The 24,324-nt window shown below is 47.9% G+C and overlaps 1 protein-coding gene across 10 annotated transcripts in view; it reads left to right on the forward strand.

Moving 5' to 3' along the window:
• Positions 1-24,324, forward strand: part of SIPA1L3 (signal induced proliferation associated 1 like 3) — a 252,031-nt gene that overhangs the window by 96,191 nt on the left and 131,516 nt on the right. For 9 of the 10 annotated variants that reach the window (XM_061139187.1, XM_061139184.1, XM_061139183.1 and 6 more), the window contains one exon: positions 5,600-5,667. The gene's annotated coding sequence lies outside the window, so the exon portion shown is untranslated. Of the gene's footprint in view, positions 1-4,278; positions 4,311-5,599; positions 5,668-24,324 lie in introns of all 10 variants that reach the window. The other variant, XM_061139185.1, reaches the window with a different exon arrangement.

Genomic DNA, 24,324 nt, shown 5'->3' on the forward strand with positions numbered 1-24,324 from the left:
ACAGGGTAGGGATGGGTATAATGGGAATCTTCTCTAAATGAAGGGTGATCGGACACTTTATTAGTAGGTGAGTAGGTCCCTCATGCCCCCAATGTGAAGCTCTGGTAAAGTCTAAAAAAGAGAACGCAGCTTGTAGCAGAAGGCCCTTCCTGGGCTTGGTTCTCCTTCACCTCGAATTGAAATGCCTAGGCCAGCCACTTATAGATCTGCCGCAATGACCGCCTGGTCAGGGGGGTGCCTAGAGGTTGGATGAACACTGGCCAGGATGTGTGTCTTGCTCAGTAAAAGACAGAAAGCTGCCGTCTCTGGGCACAGGGCGAGAAAGGAGCTGGTAGGGCCTGGTCCCAGCCTTTGGGGCTGCTGATCCTGCCGACTGGGAAAGTGGGTGCCAGTGCCAGTCAAAGGCTCTCACCAGTCAGATTAGCCACCCCTTTACCCAGGTGGCACTAGTGGTAAAGAATCGACCTGACAGTGCAGGAGATGCAAGAGCTGTGGGTTCGATCCCTGGGCCAGGAAGATCCCCTGGAGTAGGAAATTGCAACCCACTCCAGTATTCTTGTCTGGGAAATTCCATAGACAGAGGAGCCTGGTGGGGTACAGTCCCTGGAGTTGCAAAGAGTTGGACACGACTGAGCGCGCGCGCACACACACACACACACACACACACACACACACACACAACTTCCTTACTTGGTCTTTGTGAAGAGGTATGAGTGAATGACCTTTTCCATATGAGCTGAGATGGAAACTGAAGGGAAGAAGTGCAGGGACAGAAAGACCCAGGTGCATAGGCTGCTCTGGGGTCAGGAGAGCAGCGCCAGGGCTGGCTGGCCTTGGAGAAGCACCTTGCCTGGAGCCATGGCTATAAAGCCGGCTTCACAGGATTTCAGCAAGGATCAAAGCCAAGATCATTAACATGTAAACACCATGAAATGTGATATAAGAGATTGGTTTTCAGGATGTTGATTGTGGAGTAATGGAACTTTTGTCAGACACTTCCCTGAGAGCCCATTTTTAAAAACAGAAAAAAGTAGAGCTGCTGTAGGGGAATGGGGGTATGGAGGCCCCCAGCTGTCTCCCTAAGGACCATACTCAGGGGAGTTCAGGGTGAAACCTCCTGGAGCTCTGAGGAGGCTTTGCCCGCAACTGGCCCTGAGTCCCAAGCAAGACATCTCAGCATCCTGAACCTCAGTTTCCTTATCCATTAAGTGGGCAGATCAGACTAGCTTGAAGAGTTCTTCACCTGGTTCCTATGAACAGAGGTTTCAGAGGTCTTTGACATCCCTGAGACAGTTTGGGGGGTGGAGACAAGGAGGGGGCATTCCTAGAGAGACAAGACAGTTTTGTTTTGTCAGCTCCTTGCAAGGATTATGTTCATTGGAACACGAAGGAGCACCGTTTTGATTTCTGAGGTCCCTTCCAGTTCTAACAGTCGGTTATTTCTGTTGTAAATGATAGAATGAATCCTCCCAACTCAAACTGGCTTAAACTGCAAAGGGGGAATTCATGGCTCTGGGACTTAAAAATCTCAGAGCTGGCCTGACCAGAGTCCGCACTCAGGTGTTCTTGTCAGGAATCCACCCTACACCACTTCTGGATTCTGCCTCTTTCGGCTTTGACTTTTATTCTCAGATGACGTTCCTCTCCCCCAGGGGGCAGAGAAAAACCCTCAGCAGCCCCTACCTTCCACCCATTTCTTCCTCCCAGTAATCCAGCAAAATGTCTGGGGTCGACTGTGATTGGCCTTGCTTGGATCACGTGTGTCTCCCAAGAGCCAATCTCTGTGGCCGAGGGGAGGAGTCATCAGACTTGGAGGCAGGCCAGAATGCCCTCTCACCCCGAGGTTCTCTCATCCTGGCTTCTGTTTCTTGGTATAAACCCTAGGAAGCAAGGTGCGCAGCCCTGACTGTAACCTCTGTGACAGATGAGCCAGGGCTGTTGCTCTGGTGGGTGCTGGAATTACTTAAGCAACTCCAACGGGGGTCCTTCCTTCCCAGGTGGTGTAAGAGGGGCTCTGGGCTGTCTGGGGTCCTGGCTGAACTCCTGGTGCTAAACCCTGCCTTCGCTGCATTTCCACATGCCTTGGGCATCTTCGTTTCTGCTGCAGCCCCTCCTGTGTATCAGGGACCCCAGACTGATGGACATCACAGCTTCCTCCATTTGACAGGAAATGGATTCCCAGCTCAGAGAGACGTGGCACCACCGCACGTCACTGCTGATGGGCCTTTAAAGAGCCATGAGCATCACTCTAGAGGAGGAAAGGGGGGAAATGAGTGGCAGAAAAGCAATTTCCGATGCAGTTAAAAAGGCACTGATTACAATTTTACAGGAGCTTTATTGCAGGAGCTTCCTGATCATCCCAAGAATTTTTTTAATGATAAAGCCTGGTGATAAAAGAAGGTGTTCTAGGTGCTTCTGGTTCCCTCCTGCCCGTCCAAGCATGTCAAAAATCAAAGTCATTAGTATATTTCATAGACCAGCTTTAGGGACTTCAACCACCCAAGAGATTATTTCTGAGTTTTTACCGAGTGTGTGTTTTTCTGTATTTGATGATTCTATGTATAGTAGCTGTTTCTAATTTTATTTTGTGCTTTCCGAAGTGTCTTGGTAGTGAGCTGTGGGAATTGTCAAGAACTGTACTCACTCCTTCCCTTCTGTCAGTTGAGAGTCATTCGGTTGTGTGAACAAGTAGAAATTCAGGTCAGCCTGCTTACATATGAGAGGAAATGTTTGAACTTGTAGTCTGGGACATTCTGTGTGTAACAATCTCAGGGTTGCCGGGACCCCATTTCCTTCTGTCTCCTGGCTCTGCAGTCCTCTGTTGGTTTTATTGTCAGATAGGCTCTGGGGCAGCTCCAGGTATATATCCGACCAGCTTAGCAGCCCCCGGGATTTTTCTATTATCTCAGCTCACGTCCTGAGACTCTTCTGTGGACCTGATCAGCTGGCTTTGGTGCCAGGGTCACATCACCCTGAGCCATCCTTGAGGTTAGGGCTCTCGAAGAGGGGGTGCAGTGACTTTATTGGCCAGGCCTGTGTTTTTATGACACCATTCCCTTCCCTACCAACCTATGGGTGGGGTCATCCTCACAGGAATCCCATGGGCTGAGTGAGAAAGATGAGGTTCCGGGCCTGACCTGGAAAAGGGAAGTGGGTACAGGATGCACCAAAACCACTCAGTGCCCAGGACCACTTCCCATATGAAACTCACACAGATCTGGATCCGCCCCACACCCCCTAGTTGTTACCTTCCCCGAACACCTGCTCCACATTTACGCTAGCCCGGGACTAGCACAGGTGTTCTTAGTCTCGGGTTCATGGACCCTTGAAGAAATCCTCAGATGGAATTTAGAGGATCACGAAGTTGACTGGGGAAAAATTACATCTTTATTTTCTCTACCATCTAACTGAAATAATTTCCATTCCTTCTGAACAAAGACCACAAGCCACATTGTATTAGCAACACCCATGACTTTGTCGCCACTTGAAAACTCAAAAGTATTTCCATATCACATTACTGTTGCGGATAGTGCAGCTTATCATTGACACTCGTCTCTTTCTAAATGACTGTAGCTCCTGGACCCACTGCTAAGGTCTTGTGATTTGAAGCATTCATTGTTACTGTTGTTCAGTTGCTCAGTCCTGTCCGACTCTTTACAACCCCAGTGGACTACAGCACGCCAGGCTTCCCTGTCCCTCACTGTCTCCCAGAGTTTGCTCAAACTCATGTCCATTGAGTCAGTGATGCCATCCAACCATCTCATCTTCTGTCACCCCCTTCTCTTGCCCTCAGTCTTTCCCAACATCGGGGTCTTTTTCATGAGTCGACTTTTCACATCAGGTGGCCAAAGTATTGGAGCTTCAGCTTCAGCATCAGTCCTTCCAATCAATATTCAGGGTTGATTTCCTTTAGGGTTGACTGGTTTGATCTCTTTGTTGTCCGAGGGACTCTCAAGAGCCTTCTCCAGCACTACAACTTGAAAGCATCAATTCTTTGGTGCTCAGCCTTTTTTATGGTCCAGCTCTCAGTGGAAAAACCATAATTTTGACTATACAGACCTTTGTCAGCAAAGTGATGTCTCTGCCTTTTAATACACTGTGTAGGTTTGTCAAAAGCATTCGTAAAGAAGCACAAAGATGACTGTATCTCAGAATAGGTTTTGTGCTACAGATATTTTGATATCTGAATATAACTGATTTCCTTTGTAATCTTGTGTATTGTATTTTGTACGCTTGAGCATGTGATTCTAAGAAAGAACCCACACCCTTCTTCACCAGGTTGCCAGCAGGGGTCCTTGGCCTGAGAAAGGGTAAGAACTAAAAACTCCTTTTGGCTTCTCGATTATTGAAACTGTCCTCATCCTTAGGCTCTGGAAAGTAGGCCAGCTGCTTGCTAGGTTTCCTTCCTCGGAGGCTTGCTGGAGGATCTGGCTGGCGTGTGAGGTCGGCCTTGGTGTGTGGGTGGCATGTGGACATGGCAGCACCGGGGAAGGACGGGGAGGGTCCCTGCCAGCCTGCAGTTAGCCCTCTCTTCGTTGATCACCATGACCATGTGGCCTGGCCAAGTGGTCGGGAGCAGGCTGTGAGCAAGTGTGAGGGACCAGACTGCCTGGGTTCATCCTCCCTGAAGTGTACTTTTGACTGGCTGGGCAGCCTCAGCTAGTGGGCCCTTTACCCACTGTGTGCCTCAGTTCTCTCATCTGTAATATGGATGCAATAATATTTTGTATTTCCTAGGGTTATTGGGCAGGGGTGGAGACATGAAATGAGCCAGCACATTCTGCCTGGACGGAGCCTGGCACACAGGGAGAGAGAGTCACCATTTAGCACCTGGGAAGGTTCTAGGTTGTCCTCTCAGATCTCATCTTCCTGCCTTCATGCCTAGCCTCAACTGAAATGTGATGGTGAATTGTGCAGACAGTGGCCTCTCGACCCAGAGACATTCATTCATCCATGAAATATCCACTTAAAGATGCACAACCATACTAAATATTCAAAAACATAAATTAGTAATACAGAGTTACAAGTCAGGACAAGAGCTTTTTCTCCACCACTCCTCTGCTCACAGTTGTCTGAAGGAGATGTCATTATAATGGGCTTTCATCTGTGCTCCTGACACCTCCCTGCCCTCATCTCCTGCACGCACTCTGCTTCTGCAGCTCCTGCACGCCCCCCACCCCCACTCCAGCACACACACACGCTCATGTGCGCGCACACACACCCACCTCAGGTCGCATGCACCGGCCGTCCCTGTGCCTGGAAGGCTCTTTCCCAGATGATCACGTAGCTCATGGTCTCCTGTGTTCAGGTCTTCGTCCTCAGACCTCCTCTGATCAGCAGAATGTGCTGGCTCATTTCATGTCTCCACCCCTGCCCAATAACCCTAGGAAATACAAAACTCCCTCCCCTGCTGCAGTGTCTGCTCCCCATGGACCTGGTCCTGGTCACTGGCATACCCTCCGTGCCTGGCACGCAGCAGCCATTCAATAAATGCTCACTGAGGCAGTGAATTCATGAATAACGGGTAGGTACTATGGTAGGAAGGCTCATATTGGCCAAAGGCATAACCTTGTGTTTTGTTTTGTTTTTTTCTCCATAGATGCACAGTCTTTGACCTCGGCTATCCTGGGACCCATAAGGAGCGCTAGTGTCCAGAACATACCAAGGGTGAGTACTAAGGTTTGCTTAAGCTTTACAACTCATGCATGTAAGTCTCTTTATTATTTTTTGCTTGTTTTTTGGTTTTTGAGGGTTTTTTTGTTGGTTTTTTCTCTTTTCTTTCTTATTTTTTTAAAATTTTTATTTGGAAGAGTATCAGGGGAAAGACAGAAGTCTCCTTCAGTGTCCCTCCCAACACCCACAGTCTGATGTCTTCCCTCCGAAGTAATGACTGTCAGTAGCTGGGTGGGTGTCCAGCCGGACCTCACTTCCTTGATTTCAACTTTTTAATTTTCGTTTTTAAAATTTACACCAAGTGAAATTCACCCTTTGGTGTGTAGTTCTTTGAGTTTAAGCAAATGCATGCCATTGTGTAACTGCTACCACGGTTAGGATACAGAATGGCCCCATCCCCCACCGTGTGGATGTGCTGTGTGTCTATAGGCTAAAAATGTCGTGCGAGTAGTTACACGAAATTAAAATATGTGTACACGGTAAGTACTTACCTGTAATATGAAGATTTTTAACATGTTTTGAAGTGGATTTCTGGGTGTTTGGCTAGTGCGCACCCTCTTTGGTTTCTTTGGCCTAGACCAGAGGAGGGGGCCTCGGCGTGGGGGGTGTCCCAGGTGACAGTGGGGATTCCTAAACGAGGACAGCTACCTTTGTTGGCAGGATGCCACAAGGGGCTTGGGAGAGGGGATGCTGTCTGACCCTTGAAGCACCAAGAGACCCCAGGAGTGTGGCAAGTGGGAGAACAGAAGATTCTGGCATGCAGGCTCTGGATGCAGATAATGGTATTGGCTGAGTTGCAGGGACCAGACAGTTGAGTTTGGGAACTGAGTGACTCAAACTAAGATCATGGCATCTGGTCCCATCACCTCATGGGAAATAGATGGGGAGACAGTGGAAACAGTGTCAGACTTTATTTTTGGGGGCTCCAAAATCACTGCAGATGGTGATTGCAGCCATGAAATTAAAAGACACTTAACTCCTTGGAAGGAAAGTTATGACCAACCTAGATAGCATATTAAAAAGCAGAGGCATTACTTTGCCAACAAAGGTCTGTCTGGTCAAGGCTATGGTTTTTCCAGTGGTCATGTATGGATGTGAGAGTTGGACTGTGAAGAAAGCTGAGTGCCGAAAAATTGATGCTTTTGAACTATGGTGTTGGAGAAGACTCTTGAGAGTCCCTTGGACTGCAAGGAGATCCAACCAGTCCATCCTAAAGGAGATCAGTCCTGGGTGTTCATTGGAAGGACTGATGCTGAAGCTGAAACTCCAATACTTTGGCCACCTGATGCGAAGAGTTGACTCATTGGAAAAGACCCTGATGCTGGGAGGGATTGGGGGCAGGAGGAGAAGGGGACGACAGAGGTTGAGATGCCTGGATGACATCACCGACTCGATGGACTTGAGTTTGAGTAAACTCTGGGAGTTTGCGATGGACAGGGAGGCCTGGCGTGCTTCAGTCCATGGGGTTGCAAAGAGTCAGACACGACTGAGTGACTGAACTGACTGACTGACAGAGAGAGAGAATTCCCTGGCAATCCAGTGGTTAGGGCTTCAAGCTCTCACTGCAAAGAACCCAGGTTTGACCCCTGGTTAGGGAACTAAGATCTTGTGGCCAAAAAACAATTTTTTTTTTTTTAATTAAAAAATTCTAGACAGCATCTTCCTCCTCGTTTGTTTCTTGGGTCTCTTCATGTTCCTTCATCCTGGTCTATGGCTCTGCCCAGGTACGAAAGCTTGTTTGTGGGGCAGTCTCTTGAGACCAGATTTCCATTGTGGGATGCTTCTTGGCCCAATTCTTTATTAACTTTTTTTTTTTTTAATTTTAGAGGAATTTTAGACTTATAAAAAGTTACAAAAATAGCACAGAGCATTCACATTATCTACCCTTCAACCAGCATCGCCTAATGCTACCATCTTATACAACTGTAGCATAGCTTTCAAAACCAGGAAGTGAACTCTGGCCCAGTACGGTGAACTAAGTTACAGACTCGTTTCACTTGTTTTTTCACTGATGTCCTTTTGCTGTTCCAAGATCCTGTCCAGGATCCCTGACTGCGTTCAGTGGTCCCGTTTCCTTAATCCTCCTCTAGTCTGCCTCGGTTCCTCAGGCTTTCCTTGTCTTTTATGACTGGGACACTTCCAAGAGAGCGGTTCTGTCATTTTGTAGATTGTCTCAGTTTGGGTTTCTCTGGTATTTCTTCATGACTGCAGCTTATGCGTTACTTGGCAGAACACCTCAGAGGTGAGGTGCCCGTCATGGTGCATGGCACCCACAGGTCCGCATGTCTTATCACTGGTGATGTTAACCTGGATCACTCGGTCAGGTTGCTGTCTGCTGGCTTTCTCCACTGTCTGGTAACTGTTTTTCCCTTTGTAATTGATAGTTATCTTGGGAGAGGTGCTTTGAGACCACACGAGTTTCTCCTTAAGCTTGCACCCACTCATTTTGGCACTGGTAGGGTGCATCTTGTATGTAAGTTATTACTGTGGTATTTCCCAATGGTGATTTTTTTTTAATGTCCTTCATTCCTTTTACATTTATGAATTGTCCTCATGATTAGTTCTGTAAGGAAGACCTGTCCCTTTTCCCTCATTTATTTCAGCTATTAACATATATTTGTATGGCCTCATGAAGTGAGGTGAAAGTCGCTCAGTCGTGTCCGACTCTTTGCGACCCCTTGGACTATACAGTCCAGGGAATTCTCCAGGCCAGAATACTGGAGTGGGTAGCCTTTCCCTTCTCCAGGGGATCTTACCCCAACCCAGGGATCAAATCCAGGTCTCCTCCATTGCAGGTGGATTCTTTACCAGCTGAGCAGCCAGGAAAGCCCAAGAAATCTGGAGTGGGTAGCCTATCCCTTCTCCAGCGGATCTTCCTGACCCAGAAATCGAACCAGAGTCTCCTGCATTACAGGCAGATTCTTTAACAGCTGAGCCACCAGGGAAGCCCTATGGTCTCATAGGGACTCATTTTAATCTAGTGTGGCCCTTTATAACGTGGTAGAAGGGGGACTTCCTTGGTGGTCCAGTGGTTAAGTCTCCACGTTTCCACTGCACCAGGTTCAGGTCCAGTCCTTGATAGGGGAATTAAGGATCCCACATGCCGTGCAGCATGGCCAAAAAAAAAAAAAAAATTTTTTTTTTTTAAATTTAGTATGGTATCAGCAGACGAATGGATAAGGAAGCTGTGGTACATATACACCATGGAATATTACTCAGCCATTAAAAAGAATTCATTTGAATCAGTTCTAATGAGATGGATGAAACTGGAGCCCATTATACAGAGTGAAGTAAGCCAGAAAGATAAAGACCATTACAGCATACTAACACATATATATGGAATTTAGGAAGATGGTAACGATAACCCTATATGCAAAACAGAAAAAGAGACACAGATGTACAGAACAGACTTTTGGACTCTGGAAGAAGGCGAGGGTGGGATGTTTCGAGAGAACAGCATAGAAACATGTATATTATCTATGGTGAAACAGATCACCAGCCCAGGTTGGATGCATGAGACAAGTGCTCAGGCCTGGTGCACTGGGAAGACCCAGAGGGATCAGGTGGAGAGGGAGGTGGGAGTGGGGATTGGGATGGGGAATACATGTAACTCCATGGCTGATTCATGTCAATGTATGACAAAAACCACTACAATATTGTAAAGTAATTAGCCTCCAACTAATAAAAATAAATGGAAAAAAAAAAAACAATAAATTTAGTACGGTAGAAGTTCCAGTTTCTGAGTGAATTCCTAGTATCGCCTCTCAAGCCACAGGAGGACCAGCATTGTCCCCACCTCGTAACCAGTACATCAGGGACTGGAGAGCAGGAGATGGGGTTTCATTTGTCCCTTCATTTGTTCCATTCATTCCCTCAACAAATAGGCATTTGAGCACCTACTGTTATGTTCCAGGTACTGGGGATTCAGGAATGAACAGGACAGACAAAATCCTTTCCCTGCAGGCACTGACATCCTACTGAAGGATAAAACAACAGACAAACGAATGAACGTCGGGATAAGTACTATAAGAATGAGTACAGCAGGAAAGGGGACTCACTGGGAGCAACTGGGGGCGATTTTATTTTATTTTTGGCCACACTGTGCAGTGTGTGGGATCTTAGCTCCCCAACCAGGGATTGAACCAGTGCCCGGAACACCAGGAAAGTCCAAGAGGGCAATTTTAGACCAGGCGACTCAGGAAGGCTTCTCTGAGGAGGCCCTGACCTAATTCTTCCACCTGCCAGGCAGGAGAGCTGAATGAATTAACTCACTTCTGAATAGGGTTTTGGGAATTGTGGCAAACAGGAAAACGTGTTCCCTCTCTGAGGAGCAGCCCCTGCTTAGTTCTAGCCCATTTGCTGCCCTGTGGAAATGCTAAATCTTGCCAGATCTTCTGATATTTTTTTCCCCAATAGAAGACAAAAATGAGGAATTCTTGCCAACCACCTGAACCCAAATTATGGTACATCAGTTAGCTTTCAGAAATCAGTGGATGACTATCTTTTGTTCATTTTCATTGTGTTTATTCATTAAGTTACTTTTGTAGCAGAGGAGACCAGTTTTGCTGTTTGAGTAAGAATGTAGATTCTACATATAAATATATGTATATATATTCAAGTTTATTAAGTAAGTAATTGTATAATGGGACATATTAATAGATGCAACTGCAAAGGGAGGGTAGAACACAGCCACTCAGGTTTGGTAAATGCTGCCCTGTCTTGGCCTTCCATGCTTTCTTCTCTGGATCAGGAGTTCTCAGCAGGGGACCTGAACTGAGGCTGGCAGACGGTTACCATGGCCATGTGCCCTGAGCCATTCGTGTCATGGTGGGTGCAGCAGCCTGGAATGGTTTCAGCTGCAAGAGCAGAAAACCCAGCTCACAGCAGCTTAAATAAATGAGGGTTGCTTTCTGTTCCGTAACAACAAACCAAGAGGTAGTTGGCTGCCAATGTTAGTTCAGAGGCTGAGTAATGTCTAAGCTGGGGCCTCCTTGAGTCCCTTGGCCTTTCGCTCATGGTTCCAAAGTTGCTGCTGCAGCTCCAGCCAGCACACAGAAGGGTGCATCAATGCCAGCAGCCTGTTTTTTTTCTTTTTTTCTTTTTTTCCAGTTCTGAACTGCTCAGCACTCCCAGAATCCCCCTCCCCAGAAGATTCCACTTATGCATCCTTGGCCAGAAATGGGCCATATAACCTCCCCTAGTTCTAAACTATGAAAGTATTAGTCACTCAGTTGTGCCTAACTCTTTGTGACCCCATGGACTGTAGCCCACCAGGCTTTTCTGTCCATGGAATTCTCCAGGCAAGAATATTGGAGTAGATTGCCATTCCTTTCTCCAGGGGGTCTTCCTGACCCAGGGATCGAACTCAGGTCTCCTGCTTTGCAGGCAGATTCTTTACCATCTGAGCTGCCAAGGAAGGTGAGAAGTTTCGTTTAGCTTTTCAACATCTTCTGAGGGGGAAGCTAGAGAAAAAGGGAATCAAGAGTGTCAGTGGGTTAGCCAGCCAACAGTGTCTGGCTCCACAGGGGAAGAAAAACAATAATAACGCACATTAATGGGTGCTGACTCGTTGCCAAGCCCTGCTGTAAGCACTTTACACGCATGATCTCATTCACTCCTTCCACCCATCCTGTGATGTCTCTGCTGTGATCTCCCCACTGTAATGACTTAGAAACTGAGGTGCCGAGAGGTGAAGCCCTTTGCCAGGTAGAGGAGCTGGAGTGGGAGCCTTTATTTATGTATTTATTTTATTTTAAAAAGTGATTTTATTTTGGCTCTGCTGGGTCTGCACTGCTGCAGGCAGGCTTCCTCTAGTTGTGGTGAGGAAGGGAGCTACTCTCTAGTTGTGGTGCGTGAGCTTCTCATTGGGATGATGTCTCTTGTTGCAGAGCATGCGCTCTAAGGCACACAGGTTTCAATAGCTGCAGCACGTGGGCGCGGTGGTTGCAGCTCCCAGGCTCTGGAGCGCAGGCTCAGTTGTCGTGGTGCACCGGCTTCGTTGTTCCGAGGCACATGGGATCTTCCCAGATCAGAGATCAAACTCATGTCTCCTGCATTGGCAGGTGGATTCTTTACCACTGAGCCACTGTGGAAGCCCCAGAGTGGGAATCTTGACAGTGTCTCCAGAGTGCTCACTCTTGGCCACTGCATTTGGTTGCTTCATTAAAGGTCCTGGGGTTCCAGACTGCTAGCTGTCTGACCTCAGCTTAAATTCTTCTAGGAAGGCAGGAGATGGGCAGCATATTTGCTTTGGGGAGGTTTTGATCATTAAAAAGCTGCTTTGTGAATCACATCCGCTCTGTGTTCACATCTCAGTGGTTCTGGTCCCATCCTGGTGAGGGGCAGTGGTCACACACCTTCCTCCCGGGGGCTGTTTGTGGCTTGCAGATGGCAGAGTCGTCTCCTGAACTCCATTTCCAAGCAAGCTATGTCTGTGCTTTCAACTCTTCTTCCCAGAATGATGCTTCCAGCCTTCCTTCCTTTCTTGGGGTTCTGCTGGTGGATTCAACACATATTTAACATGTGCCTCCTCAGTGCCCATCCCTGTAGTGTAGTGGTGTGAGTGAGACGGCCCCATGGCCGAGTGGACCATGGACTCAGGGTTCCTCATGTAGTAAGGGAGGCAGACCCCTCAGTCACAGCCCAGGCTGTATGGGGCAAACCCAGGAGGTGAGGAGCCCAGAGGAGGTGCCCAGACAAACATGGGGGTCAAGGAGGTCTCCTGGGAGCAGCTAGGGCCCTTGAAGGAGGAATGGCAATCATCATAGAGCAATTTCTCTCTCTCCTCTACCTCCCCTGTCTTCAGGGAAACTCTTGCACTGCAGCTCTCATTGCTCTATCTCCACTGCCTTCCTGTAGGATGAAGGGTTTGGACTTGGGTTTCCATCCGTCCATCCAGCAAACAGATCCCATTTGGGCACTGGGCTCCCAGGCCTGCCCTCTTGGATAGAGAGTATTTGGGGAAAGCTTTGTAGGTGCACAAGCCAGAGCGATGAGAGTGCTGAGAGGAAAGGCCACAGGCCCTGGGAACTCTGAGGAGAGACACCTGACATTGGCTTGGGGCTTCAGGCTCAGCTTCTTGAAGGAGGTGAAATCCATCAGAGCAGGCTGACATAGTGGCCGAGAGCACAGGCTCAGAGTCCAGCCCACCTGGGGTCTAGTCTTAGCTTGATCACTGGTGAGCCCCAAGTGGGGAGCCTAACTCTGGGAGCTTCTGTTTTCTCCTAAGATTGCCTTGAGAATTACAACATGACTATGAATGTTGGGGGCTTCCTTGGTGGCGCTGATGGTAAAGAACCTGCCTGTCAGTGCAGGAGGCAGAAGAGATGCAGGTTCGATCCCTGGATCGGGAAGATCCCCTGGAGGAGGAAATGGCAACCCACTCCAGTATTCTTGCTTGAAAAATCCCACGAACAGAGGAGCCTGGCAGCTTATAGTCCATGGTGTCACAAAGAGTAGGACACAACTGAACAGAAACAGCACAGTGAATCTCAAATACTTAATACCTGGCTGAAGTCGTCACTTAGTAGATGAGATGACCATGGTGGTGGTGGTGATGGTGGCCACTTTCATTCATTAGCCTTTACTGCATGTCAGAAGTTAGGCATCCTTTAGTCACCAACCTATAAGGTAATAATAAGCGCTCACTGCTGCTGTTAGGATTGTTTATTCCTCAGATACGAGTGTTTACCTTGCGCCCAGCTCCAAGCTAGCAGGGTGCCTGGACTGTGCTCTGGAAACAGCTGAGACCTGAGCCAGAAATTTTATGGAAGAAGAGAGGAGTTTGTTCAGTGTGTACTGGAAGCCGACAGCTTTCAGTCTCCCCGTCCCCTTTCCATCTAGTCCCTGGGCCTTTCAGCGAGCGCTAGCCTCCAACACATGGGCTGCCCTTGACCTCTGTGGCCAGAACGCATGGATGCTCTCTCTGCTCAGCCCATCAGCCGAGTCCCAAATTAGACCTGACAGTGTGATTTATTCTCTGGGATGGAGCCGGGAGGGCAGAGCCCCAGTGGGTGATTCCGAGGGAAGGTTGTCAGCCCGAATTAGCCCAGGCCCTTCATGCAGCCTTGCTGTTTCAGCTTCCACTAGCTAATAGGGTTTTCCAGGGTGTTGCTGGGTTTGGAGTGGCCTCCTCCCCATTCCCAGGGGCCAAGCCTTGGCTGTGATCCCTAAGGGGCTGCGTTTGATGAGGGCCCCGAGGCGGGCTCTGTCTGAAGGGAGTGGGGGGCTCCGGGTCCTTTCATCTGCCGCAGCAGGCACTGAAAGTGGTGATGCCCCAGGGAGCAGTTATTCAATCTCCCCCTCTCATCCTTTCAGTGAGTTCAGTACTGGCAGCTGAAGCCACCTCCCTGCTCCTCACCTCCCAGTCTGTAATCACAGTTGTCTCTGCCTTCATTCATCCACGGAGAATGCCAGTGAGAGACAAGATTCTGCTGCTGGAGCAAATTAACCCTGAGATCCTAGAAGTTGCATGCAACAAATGTTGACTTCTTACTCATGACCCAAGATTGGTGGGGGTGGGCATTGGGGGGGAGGCTCCCCTATCTTGAAGAGCGGGAACATGCAGACTCCAGGGTCACCACGGCAGGGCGCTGGAACTAGAGGGTCACACAGCAGAGCTTAGATGCCAAGGCCGGAGTGACACAGTCCACCTCTGCAACCTGGAACTGGCTGCATGGCCTTGCCTAACTGCACGGGGCCGGGTATTCAGTGAGCAGTAAATATCCGCCACTGTAGGCAGGTGTGGTCTTTATTAAGCACTTACTGTGTGCCAGCTCTCCTCAGGGGGCTCTGAAGATACAAAGGGGCCCTTGCCTTCTTGGGACCCGTGGTTCCGTGGAGGAAACACAACCTCAGTAAGTAATCACTGAATGAGCCGAGTCATTACCTCTGCAGTTCGTGCCCCAATGGGGGAACCAGGAGAGCCTATCCAGGGGGATCTGTCCCTTCAGAGAGGTCAGAGGACATCTGTCATACAGACTGCCATTTGAGGGGAGGCCTGAGGACGTGTGGCTCCCCAAGTGACTCAGTGTGAAGAACCCGCCTGTTAATGCAGGACACGCGGGTTCAATCTCCGGGTCAGGAAGATCCCCCTGGAGGAAGAAATGGCAACCCGCTGCGGTGTTCTTGCCTGGCGAAACCCATGGACAGAGGAGCCTGGCGAAACCCATGGACAGAGGAGCCTGGCGGGATACAGTCCACAGGGTCACACAGAGGCAGACACAGCTGAGCATGCACACACATGTGCTGAAGGCTGTGTAGACCTTCATGGATCAGGGCACATGCCCAGTAAAGGAAACAGCATCAGCGAGTTCTGGACGTGGGAAGGAGCTTGACTTGGAAGGAACTGGAAGGCGGCCAGCCTAACGGCAGGATCCTGAGCTGGGGAGAGGAAGGTGGAGGCAGACCGTGCAGGGGCTGCGTGGTTGTGGGGAGGAGTTCGGTATTTGTTAACACCTACCTTTTGGAGCTGTTGGAGAAATTACATGAGCTCAATCATTCTTTCAGCAAAGGCTTGTTTCAGCTCTTTGGCAGGCAGCGTTTCAGGGCCACGGGACATGGTGAGAATAGGATGGACACGTGTTCCTATCTCATGTAGCTGGCATTCTGGAAAGTCAGGGGAGACAGATAAGCAAGAAAACCAAGTAGTATCATTTTACCTGGTGCAAAAACTTCTGACCAGCGAAACAGAGTAATTTAATAGAGAGCATTTAGTTCAGATGCTTTTGGCCACGAGTAACAGAAAACCTGATTTGTGCCAACTTAAACTGTCAGGAAATGTGTGGGCTCCCCAAGTCTAGGCGTTCTCAGGGCTGAGGACTGGGCTGCTCAACGTGCTGTGGAGAACCCGGGTTCACCCTGCGGCAGCTGGGCTGTCCATGATGCACCTACCTGCACCTTAAGACAGGTCCCTCCCATGATCACTGGGAGGCAGTTGGGACATCGCAGGCAGTCTCAGGGGTAGAAGCAGAAGCTTTTTCAAATTCTGTGTGTCCCCACCAGGGATCTCCTTCAGCCCACCTTTGTGGGCTGTGAATTGTAGGGCCTGTGGGAGAGCAGGAAGGCGGCTTCTGCAAGAATCCAGATGGCAGAGGATGGAGGACAGAACCAGAGCTGGGGGAGTGGAGGGTGAGGAGAGGGCAGGTTAGCAGGTAGAATGGCTGGGGCTTGCTAACAGCACGGCTGCTGGAAAGAAGAGATGCTGAGCACACACGCTCGCATGCAAGCACACACACACGGATGGCTGCCTTGTACTGTGTCCTTTTCTTGCAAAAATAATGGTGCATATTTGCATATTGCAGGCTCTGAGAAATCTTGCAGGAAAGAAACCTGCTTCTTTGACGATGGAACCTTTTGCTTTTCTAAAAGGCACTTAGTAACCTGCTCTGCAGAAAAATTTGAAAATTTTTGCTTTAATGGTGTCTCATCTTTGTGGCACCTTAGAGTCACATGGGGAGCTGTAAGAAACCCCAAGGCCTGGGCCCCACCCCAGAGCATTCACTAGAGTCACCAAGGGTAGGACCAGGCGTGGGATGGGTTTTTTTTTTAAGCTTCCCAGATGTTTCCGGGGTGCGGCTGAGGGTGGGAACTATTGTTTTATTGTGTCCTTTGGTGAGCCTCACATTATAAAACTGTATTGTTTTTCTGTGTGTCTGATTATCAAAGTAATAATTTGCTTGTTGTTTAAAAAAAAAAGATCAAAGGACCTAGACTCTGCCAAGATAATCATTTTTTCAAGCCTGATGTGTTCCTTCCAGATTAAAAAAAATCCTTGTATCTAAAAATATGTATATGTTTTGTATAAAATATTATATATGAAGTGTGTGAAGTGTGAAAGTCGCTCAGTCATGTCCGACTCTAGGCCAGGATACTGGAGTGGGTAGCCGTTCCCTTCTCCAGGAGATCTTCCCAACCCAGGGATCGAACCCAGGTCTCCCTCATTGCAAGCGGATGCTTTATCATCTGAGCCACCAGGGAAGCCCAAGAATACTGGAGTGGGTAACCTATCCCTTCTCCAGAGTATCTTCCCGACCCAGGAACCAAATCGGGATCTCCTGCGTTGCAGACTAAGCTACCTGCTGAGCTACCAGCTGAGCTACCAGGGAAGCCCCCAATATTTTATTTATATATATACATATACACACACACACACATACATACACAAAAGCCCCTAATATTATATATATACATACATGTGTATATATATCCCAAAGCAGAGTGAGCGACTGAACTGAAGGCAAAGTGATTCCCCATCTTTCCAGAGAAAAGATTTTTTTAAAGTTTCGGGGTCTATTTGAAATATTTAGGGATATTGATGACATAATCAGCAGCCTATCTATATTTTTAACTTATTAATTTTGTGACACATTTAGAATCATGGTATTAAAAATGTTGAATTAAAAATGTGGCTTAGATCCTCTCACTCCGTAAAATGTCACTCATACTATTCACAGACCTCCTTCTCATCATTGGAGCCCCTTTTCAGTCATCGATGCATATTTCCAGAATACACTGTTTCCACCTACCTCTAAAGTGCTTGTGATGTGGCACTTCTTGAATCTGTGTATTAAGTCATTTCTGGAAACTGTATCCCAAATAGTCTTATATCATTAGACAATTTTTTTCAAATTCCCCTTTTAGTTGTGTATTGGTGATCTCTAATGTGTAGCCAATAACTTTTACTCTGTTACATTAAGAAAGAAAAAAAAAACAGATTTTTTTTAAAAAGGCAATTACAGAAAATTAATAAATGAAAAAATATGAACATATAAAAGTGGTTACATAAGCATTCATTTTTTTGAGTCAGTCAGACTAATGATTCCAATATGAATAATAAATGACAGTTTAGGAAAATGCAGTTTCATCCCACACAGCAGCAATTTGCCTCGAGATGGTTTTCAGTCTTACTTTACACATCCTTTTTTTCAGTTTTCAAAATTCTAGTTTAAATGCCCCTTCCAAAAGTCCACAGTAAGACTTTTTTACATTGAGTATTTTGTTTAAATTAAATGATTTCTTTGTCCCTATCTTGCTTTCTGTCTTTAAAGGGCCTCTTTAAGTGACTTATAACACTTGGAATTGTGAGGTCAAGCCCCCCAGAACAGGTCCTGAGTCTGTTATACTATATCCCTCCTTTTTTATTGTTGCCAAAGCTGGCATCACTGAAATCTTTAGATGCTACTGTGGCTTTTTCCCAGATGGCACTTTGTTCAAAAGAAAATTATGTGAAAACTCTTATTTCTGAAGATCATTTTTGAGGGGGGAAATCTTAACTTTGTATTTGGGTAGATCTTATATTCAAACTAAATTAATTAGGTTAAACACAGAGTTCACTCAGTGGTATTTGTATTTGATCTTCCTGCCATGAGCAATAACTCCTTGGAAAGCCTGAGTTTTCTCTTTCCCAGCTTAATCTCATTCGTTCATTCAATACTGATTAATCTCCTATTAGCTACCCTAAGAACCAGGCTTCCCAGGTGGCTCAGGGGGAAAGCCACCTGCCAGTGCAGAAGAGGCAAGAGACAGGTCAGGAAGATTCCCCTGGAAGGGGAAATGGCAACCCACTCCAGTATTCTTGCCTGGGAAATCCCACAGAGATGCCTCGTGAGCTACAAGCCATGGGGACCCAAAGAGTGGAACAGGACTGGGCGACTGAGCATGCGCAAACCCACGCACCCTAAGAACCCGTGAAGAGTCGTGGGACAAAAGGCCTGTGTTGGAATCCCAGCCTCCCACCCATGTGAGTGTGGCCACGACACTTAACCTCCCTGTGCCTCGGTGTTCCCATCTGTAAACTGGAGATGATATCACTAACTCCCTTGTAAAGTGGTTGTAGGGATTCAGGGGTTTAATACAGATCCACAGTCCTAGGTGGAATGTTTTCCAAACAGATTATCATCACTGCAGGAATAGCAATGTGACGGATGCTTCCCGAGACCCTGCTGGGTATAAGTTCTCCATCGCTTTTCTAAAACCCAAATCATCCAGGATCCCAGTATTCATTTGGTCTAAAAGGGTTGGAAAGACACCTGTATCTATAAAACACTTATGAGTGCCTGGCACATAGTAAGTTCTATGTAAATAGTAACCCTTCATTGTGTGTGTGTTCAGTCGCAAAGTCCAGTCCGTCTCTTTCTGATTTGATGGACTGCTGTACGCTGGGCTTCACTGTCCTTTGCTGTCTCCCGGAATTTGCTCAGATTCCTGTCTGTTGAGTCAGTGATGCTATTTAACCCTTCATTATTATTATTATTTAAATAATATTTTTAAAAAATAACCCTTTGTATCATGTTATATTAAATAATAATATTATGATTTAAATAACCTTTCATTATTATTATTATTTGAAGCACATCCCTCACTATCCTTAATCATCATGTGGAAATGCACATGATAACCACGAGATGCCATCGCACACCCACCTCAGTAGCTGAAATCAACAGACAACACGGGAGGAGATGGGGTCAGAGTTACATGTGAGGCCTTATAGGGACCGAGGCTTTTTCCTGAATGTGTTGTAGGAGGGCTCCGAGCAGAGGAGGGAGACGGTCTGACTCAAGTTAGCAGACTCCCTCTGGCTGTGTGTGGGAGTAGGGCTGGGAGCTCCTGCTTTGGTTCACGGCCCAGGCTGGCGGGGAGCAGGGGGAGGACCAGGGAAGTGGGCAGATCCTCACCATAATTTGAGGGTGGGGCCAATACTAACTTGAATGGACTGGATGTGGGGGTGAGAGAAGAGGGTGGAAGGTGGCACCAGGGGAAGAGTGAAGGTGTTGAGTTGAGAACCAGCAGAGTGGAGATGTGCAAGGAGCAAGTGAAGGTGGGAAAACCAAAGATAGAGCTGATGGGAATGGATTCAAGAGAAAGAGGAGTTTTAAAGGTATACAGAAAAACGATCATAAAGTACAGAGAGTTCTCACAAACTCCATCTCTCCCCACTATACAGTTTCCCCTTTTATTTACATTCCTATTAGCGTGGTATGTCTTTTTAAATTGATGAACCAGCACTGATGTGACATTATTAACTGAAGTCTGTAGTTTATAGTTAGGGCTCATGCTTCATGTTCTACCTGCCGTGGGTTGTAACACACGTGATGTGTATCCACCATCACACTGTCATGTAGGGTCGCTGCAGAGCTCTGTGCTCCACCTATTTGGTCCCACCCCTCCACCAACCATCACCCCCCTCAACCACTATTGATCTCTCCTGAAGGAGAACAGGACTTTGTATCCATCCCCCTAGCAGACGTGAGCCTGTGAAAATGCGGCTCCCTGTGTTTTGTTTGTTGCTGTGCCTCTCGTGCTTTGGCCATGCCTGACGCACAGTAGCTGCCCAAGAAGACTTACCTGGCAGTCCAGCGGTTAACACTCTGCGCTGGGGATGCGGGTTCAATCTCTGGTTGGGGAACTTGCTGTGCTGCACAGCCAAGAGATGAGAATAAAAAATAATATGCTCAGTTAGTGTCTTCTTGGATTGGAGAGGCATTAGAACCTGAAAGGGCTTCCCTGGTGGCTTAGATGGTAAAGAATCTGCCTGCAATGTAGGAGACTCAGGTTCAATCCCTGGGTTGGGACGATCCCCTGGAGAAGGGAATGGCAACCTACTCCAGTATTCTTGCCTGGAGAATTCCATGGACAGAGGAGCCTGGCAGGCTACAGTCCATGGGTTCGTAAAGAGTCAGACATGACTGAGTGACTAACACTTGTAGAACCAGAAGGAGCCCGTGGAATCAGAGGCTATACATAACCAGCGTGTGACACAAATGTGCTCCGTGGACCTGGGCTTCTGCTCTCCCGTGGACTCCACTCCTCTCTACCTTGGACATTAGGGGGCAGGAATAATCAGAATGTACCCTCAACATCTGTGTCCCCCCTCACCCCCAAACTAACCATTTACAGAGTGCCTGGTCCCATGGACAGGACTGACGTGACTTCCCCATCTGTAAATTAGGGTAGTAATAGTATTGACCTCACAGGGCTTTGGTGGGGGGTCACTGAGATAATGCTGTAAAAACATCGTAGGTGTTTAATAAACGTGATGAGCTGTTGTTAAAAGTAATAATGTCACTGCCATTATTCTGACTTCATGGCACTCCCCATGTGCTGAGGGAAGATACTTGTCAGATAATCACTCAGATAACAACATCATTTAAACTGGTGGTTAAACTCTAAAGGAAAAGTTCAGAATGCCTGGAGAGAGAGTTAACAGGTGGGCCCTTACTGGAGTGGGGTTGGGAGAGTCTGAGAAGCCTTTTCTGGAGAAATGACCCCTGAACCTAAACTTGAAGGATAAGTAGGAGCTCACCCAGGGGCAAGCTGGAGGCCAGGTATTTTGGGGGCAGGAAGATGAGCCTGTTCAGAGGCCCCGTGTTGTGGTGGAGGGGAACAGAGGCCCATGTGCCCTGAGCAGAGAGATGGGGGGAAGGGTCATTCCGGACCTGGTGAACCATCCATCACGATTGGTCTTCTTCCGGGGGCCCCTGAGATCGAGGAAGGGTTTTAAGGAGAGAAGTGATACCGGCTGGCTTGGTTCTTTAACTCCAGTGTGCAGCGCCCTTTCACAGCCTGGCCTCCCGGCTGCCTTCCTCCCCTGGGACAGTTTATACCAGAGAGTAAGCCAAGGTCAAGGTCAGAGACGGCAACCCTCCCTTGTGGTGCTTTTTGTGGCCCTCTGGCTGTCCGTCTGCAGGGCTGGAAGGAGCTTTACATAAGAAGGTGCCCCGGTTCCAGACTCACCAGCCCTGAGGAAAGAAGCAGCTTGCGGATCCATCCCAGGCCACAGGGAGGCCCGCGAAACAGGTCACCGCAGCAGGGCCTCTTCCTCAGAAAGGCTCGGGGCCTCGCTGACTCACCATCCCCTCCTCTCGGAGAAGGGACCCGGCCCCACCCGTTTCCCTGTTTCTTTTGCAAGATGCCCACCAGTATGCTTCTCTCAGTTCTCTCTTGTGGGCCAGGCCCTGGAGAGACTGGGGACAGCAATGGGGAGGAGAGATTCCTGATGACCTTGTTCTCCTCAGCCCGGCACAGGAAACAGCTATTTTGTGGCCCAAGAGTTTGGGGAGGCCCCTGTGCCCGGCCCCTCCGCGAGGGCTCAGGTGATTCCTCCAGCCTGGGGAATGGTGTCAGATTTCCGGGGTGCGGAGAGGCCCAGGTACCCTGAGCAACTCCTCCGATCCTGCCCTGGAGTCTCCTCTGCTGGTTTCTGGGTAAGTGGAGGCCTTGCTGTCCCCTCTTCCACTGTGTCCCTGTCTGGTCGTTCCCAGAGCTTCCAGAGGGGAACTCTGACCCATGGAGGGGGTGGGGGTCTCCCTTCTGAGCACTTGGGGGCACTCTGTCTCAGGAAGCCCACAAAACTTTGAGCTGTGGCTTCTCATCATTGCTGCCTGGGGTGTTGAGAGGCTTACAGAGTCTTTTAAACTGATGGATTCCACACCCAGGGTCTGTGCTGCTATTATCTTGCTCAGTCCTCCCAACAGCCCTGGGAGATGGGTTCTCTTAGGAAACTGATGAGGAAACCAGGGCACAGGGCTGTGAGGGCGCTTGCCTCAGCCCCGCAGCTGGGAAGTGGTGGATTTGAACCTGGGCTGTTTGGTTTCCTAATCACTGGCTGTGCCTCTGGCCTGCCTGCCCTTATCACAGCACTGTTTATTTTCTTCTTAGCACCTACTCAGTTTGTTGACTTGTGTATTACCTATCTACACACCTTTTAGGATGTAAGCTCCTATTTGATAATACAAATTACACTTCTTGTTTGCTGCTTAATAAACATCTGTTGAATGAATGATGACAAGGATGCGGAGGAACTGGATCACTCCCACTTGCTGGTGGGAATGTCATATGGTACAGGCACTCTGGAAAATAGATTGGTAAATTCTTAAAAACTAAGTGGGCAGCTCTCATATGATCCAGCCGTTTGACTCTTGGGCGGAGGAGTAAGACTTGGGCTCACACAAAAGCCTCTATACACAGTTGTTCACAGAAGCTTCTTCATAATAGCCACACACTGGAAATAGCCTGGCTGTCCCTCAGCAGATGAATGGTTAAACTGTGCTACATCCATCCAATGAAATACTACCAGCAGTAGAAGGGAACAAACTACTGATACACTTGCCAATTTGGATGAACCTAAGGAAGTTGTGCTGAGTGAAAAAAGCCAATCCCACATGGTTGCAAACAGTATGCTTCCATTTATATAACTTTTTTTTTTTTTTTACTATATATGCTATAATCTTATTTTTTCCACTTATCATTGATAGTTATCTTTGTTTTTTATATATATAGTTCTTAAAAGTTACACTCCATTTACAATTACTACAAAATATTGGGTATATTCCCCACATTGTACAATACATCCTTTTAGCCTGTCTTACACCCAGTAGTTTGCACGTCCTGCTCCCTCATTCCTGTATTGCCCCTCCATAACCACTAATCTGTTCCCTGTATCAGTGAGCCTGCTTCTTCTTTGTTATACTCACTAGCTTGTTGTATTATTTATGTATTTACTTCTGGCTGCTCTGGGTCTGTGTTGCCGTGCGTGGGGTTTCTCTAGTTGCGGCGAGAGGGGGCTCCTCTCTAGCTGTGGTGCACTGGCTCAGTAGTTGTGGAGCAAGGGCTTGGTTGCTCTGCGGCTTGTGGAATCTTCCCCGACTAGGGACTGAACCCCGTTCCCCGTGCCTTGGCAGGAGGGTTCTTTACCACTGGACCACCAGGGAAGTCTGTTGTATTTTTCAGATCCCATACCTAAGTGAGATCCTACAGTATTTGTCTTTGTCTGACTTATTTCGCATTGTCCTCCAAGTCTATGCATGTTGTTGCAATATGTAACATTTTAAAATGCCAAAATCATACAGATGGAGACCATGTTGGTGGTTGTCAGGGGTGAGGGCCGTGGTTATGGAGGAGTGGATGTGGTTACACAAGATAACACAAGGGATCTTTGTGACCATGGAACTGTTCATATCTTGGTTGTATTGGTGGATACACGGGCACACACATGTGATGAGTGGATGCAGAACAGGATTACACACACAAGTGAATACAGGAAATTGGAATAAAGTCAGTAGATTGTTTCAGTGTCCATATCCTGGTTATGATATTGTGTTTCATTTTTGTAAAATGTTACCTTGTGGTAAAGTGTATGTAGTATCTCTCTGTGGTGGTGGTTTAGTTGCTAAGTTGTGTCCAACTCTTGCAACCCCCGCCCAGCTCCTCTGACCTTGGGGTTCTCCAGGTTGTATCATGGTTTACACATGTAGGCGAGTCTGCAATGATCTCAATAAAAAATGACTATTTTTAAAAGTCACCAGTAAGACGGGAAAGAAAAACGGGGAAGTGGAGAATGGATCTCTCTGCAGAGACGTGCCTGGAGGCCATGGGAGGGGTTTAGAGTTTACCCTGAGGTCAGCTCCTGAAGGGTTTTCAGACTGGAGAGGGGCCTGGCCAGTTAAGTGATAACATCATACTTAGAGATTGCAGTCAGAGCAACTGGAGGACAGAGCCATGGCAAGGAAACCAGAATGTGGAGGAAAGGGAGTTGGCTGGGGAGCCTTTTAGGGCTACAGCTGACCAGCCTCCATAGGAGAGGGTCAGTGATGACTCCTGGAACAAGGCATTTAGTATGTTTGGTCAGCTAGCCTCCGTGTCTTGTTTAGAGTG

This window comes from Dama dama, chromosome 4, assembly GCF_033118175.1.
Source record: "Dama dama isolate Ldn47 chromosome 4, ASM3311817v1, whole genome shotgun sequence".
In the NCBI taxonomy this organism is placed as follows: Eukaryota; Metazoa; Chordata; class Mammalia; order Artiodactyla; family Cervidae; genus Dama; species Dama dama.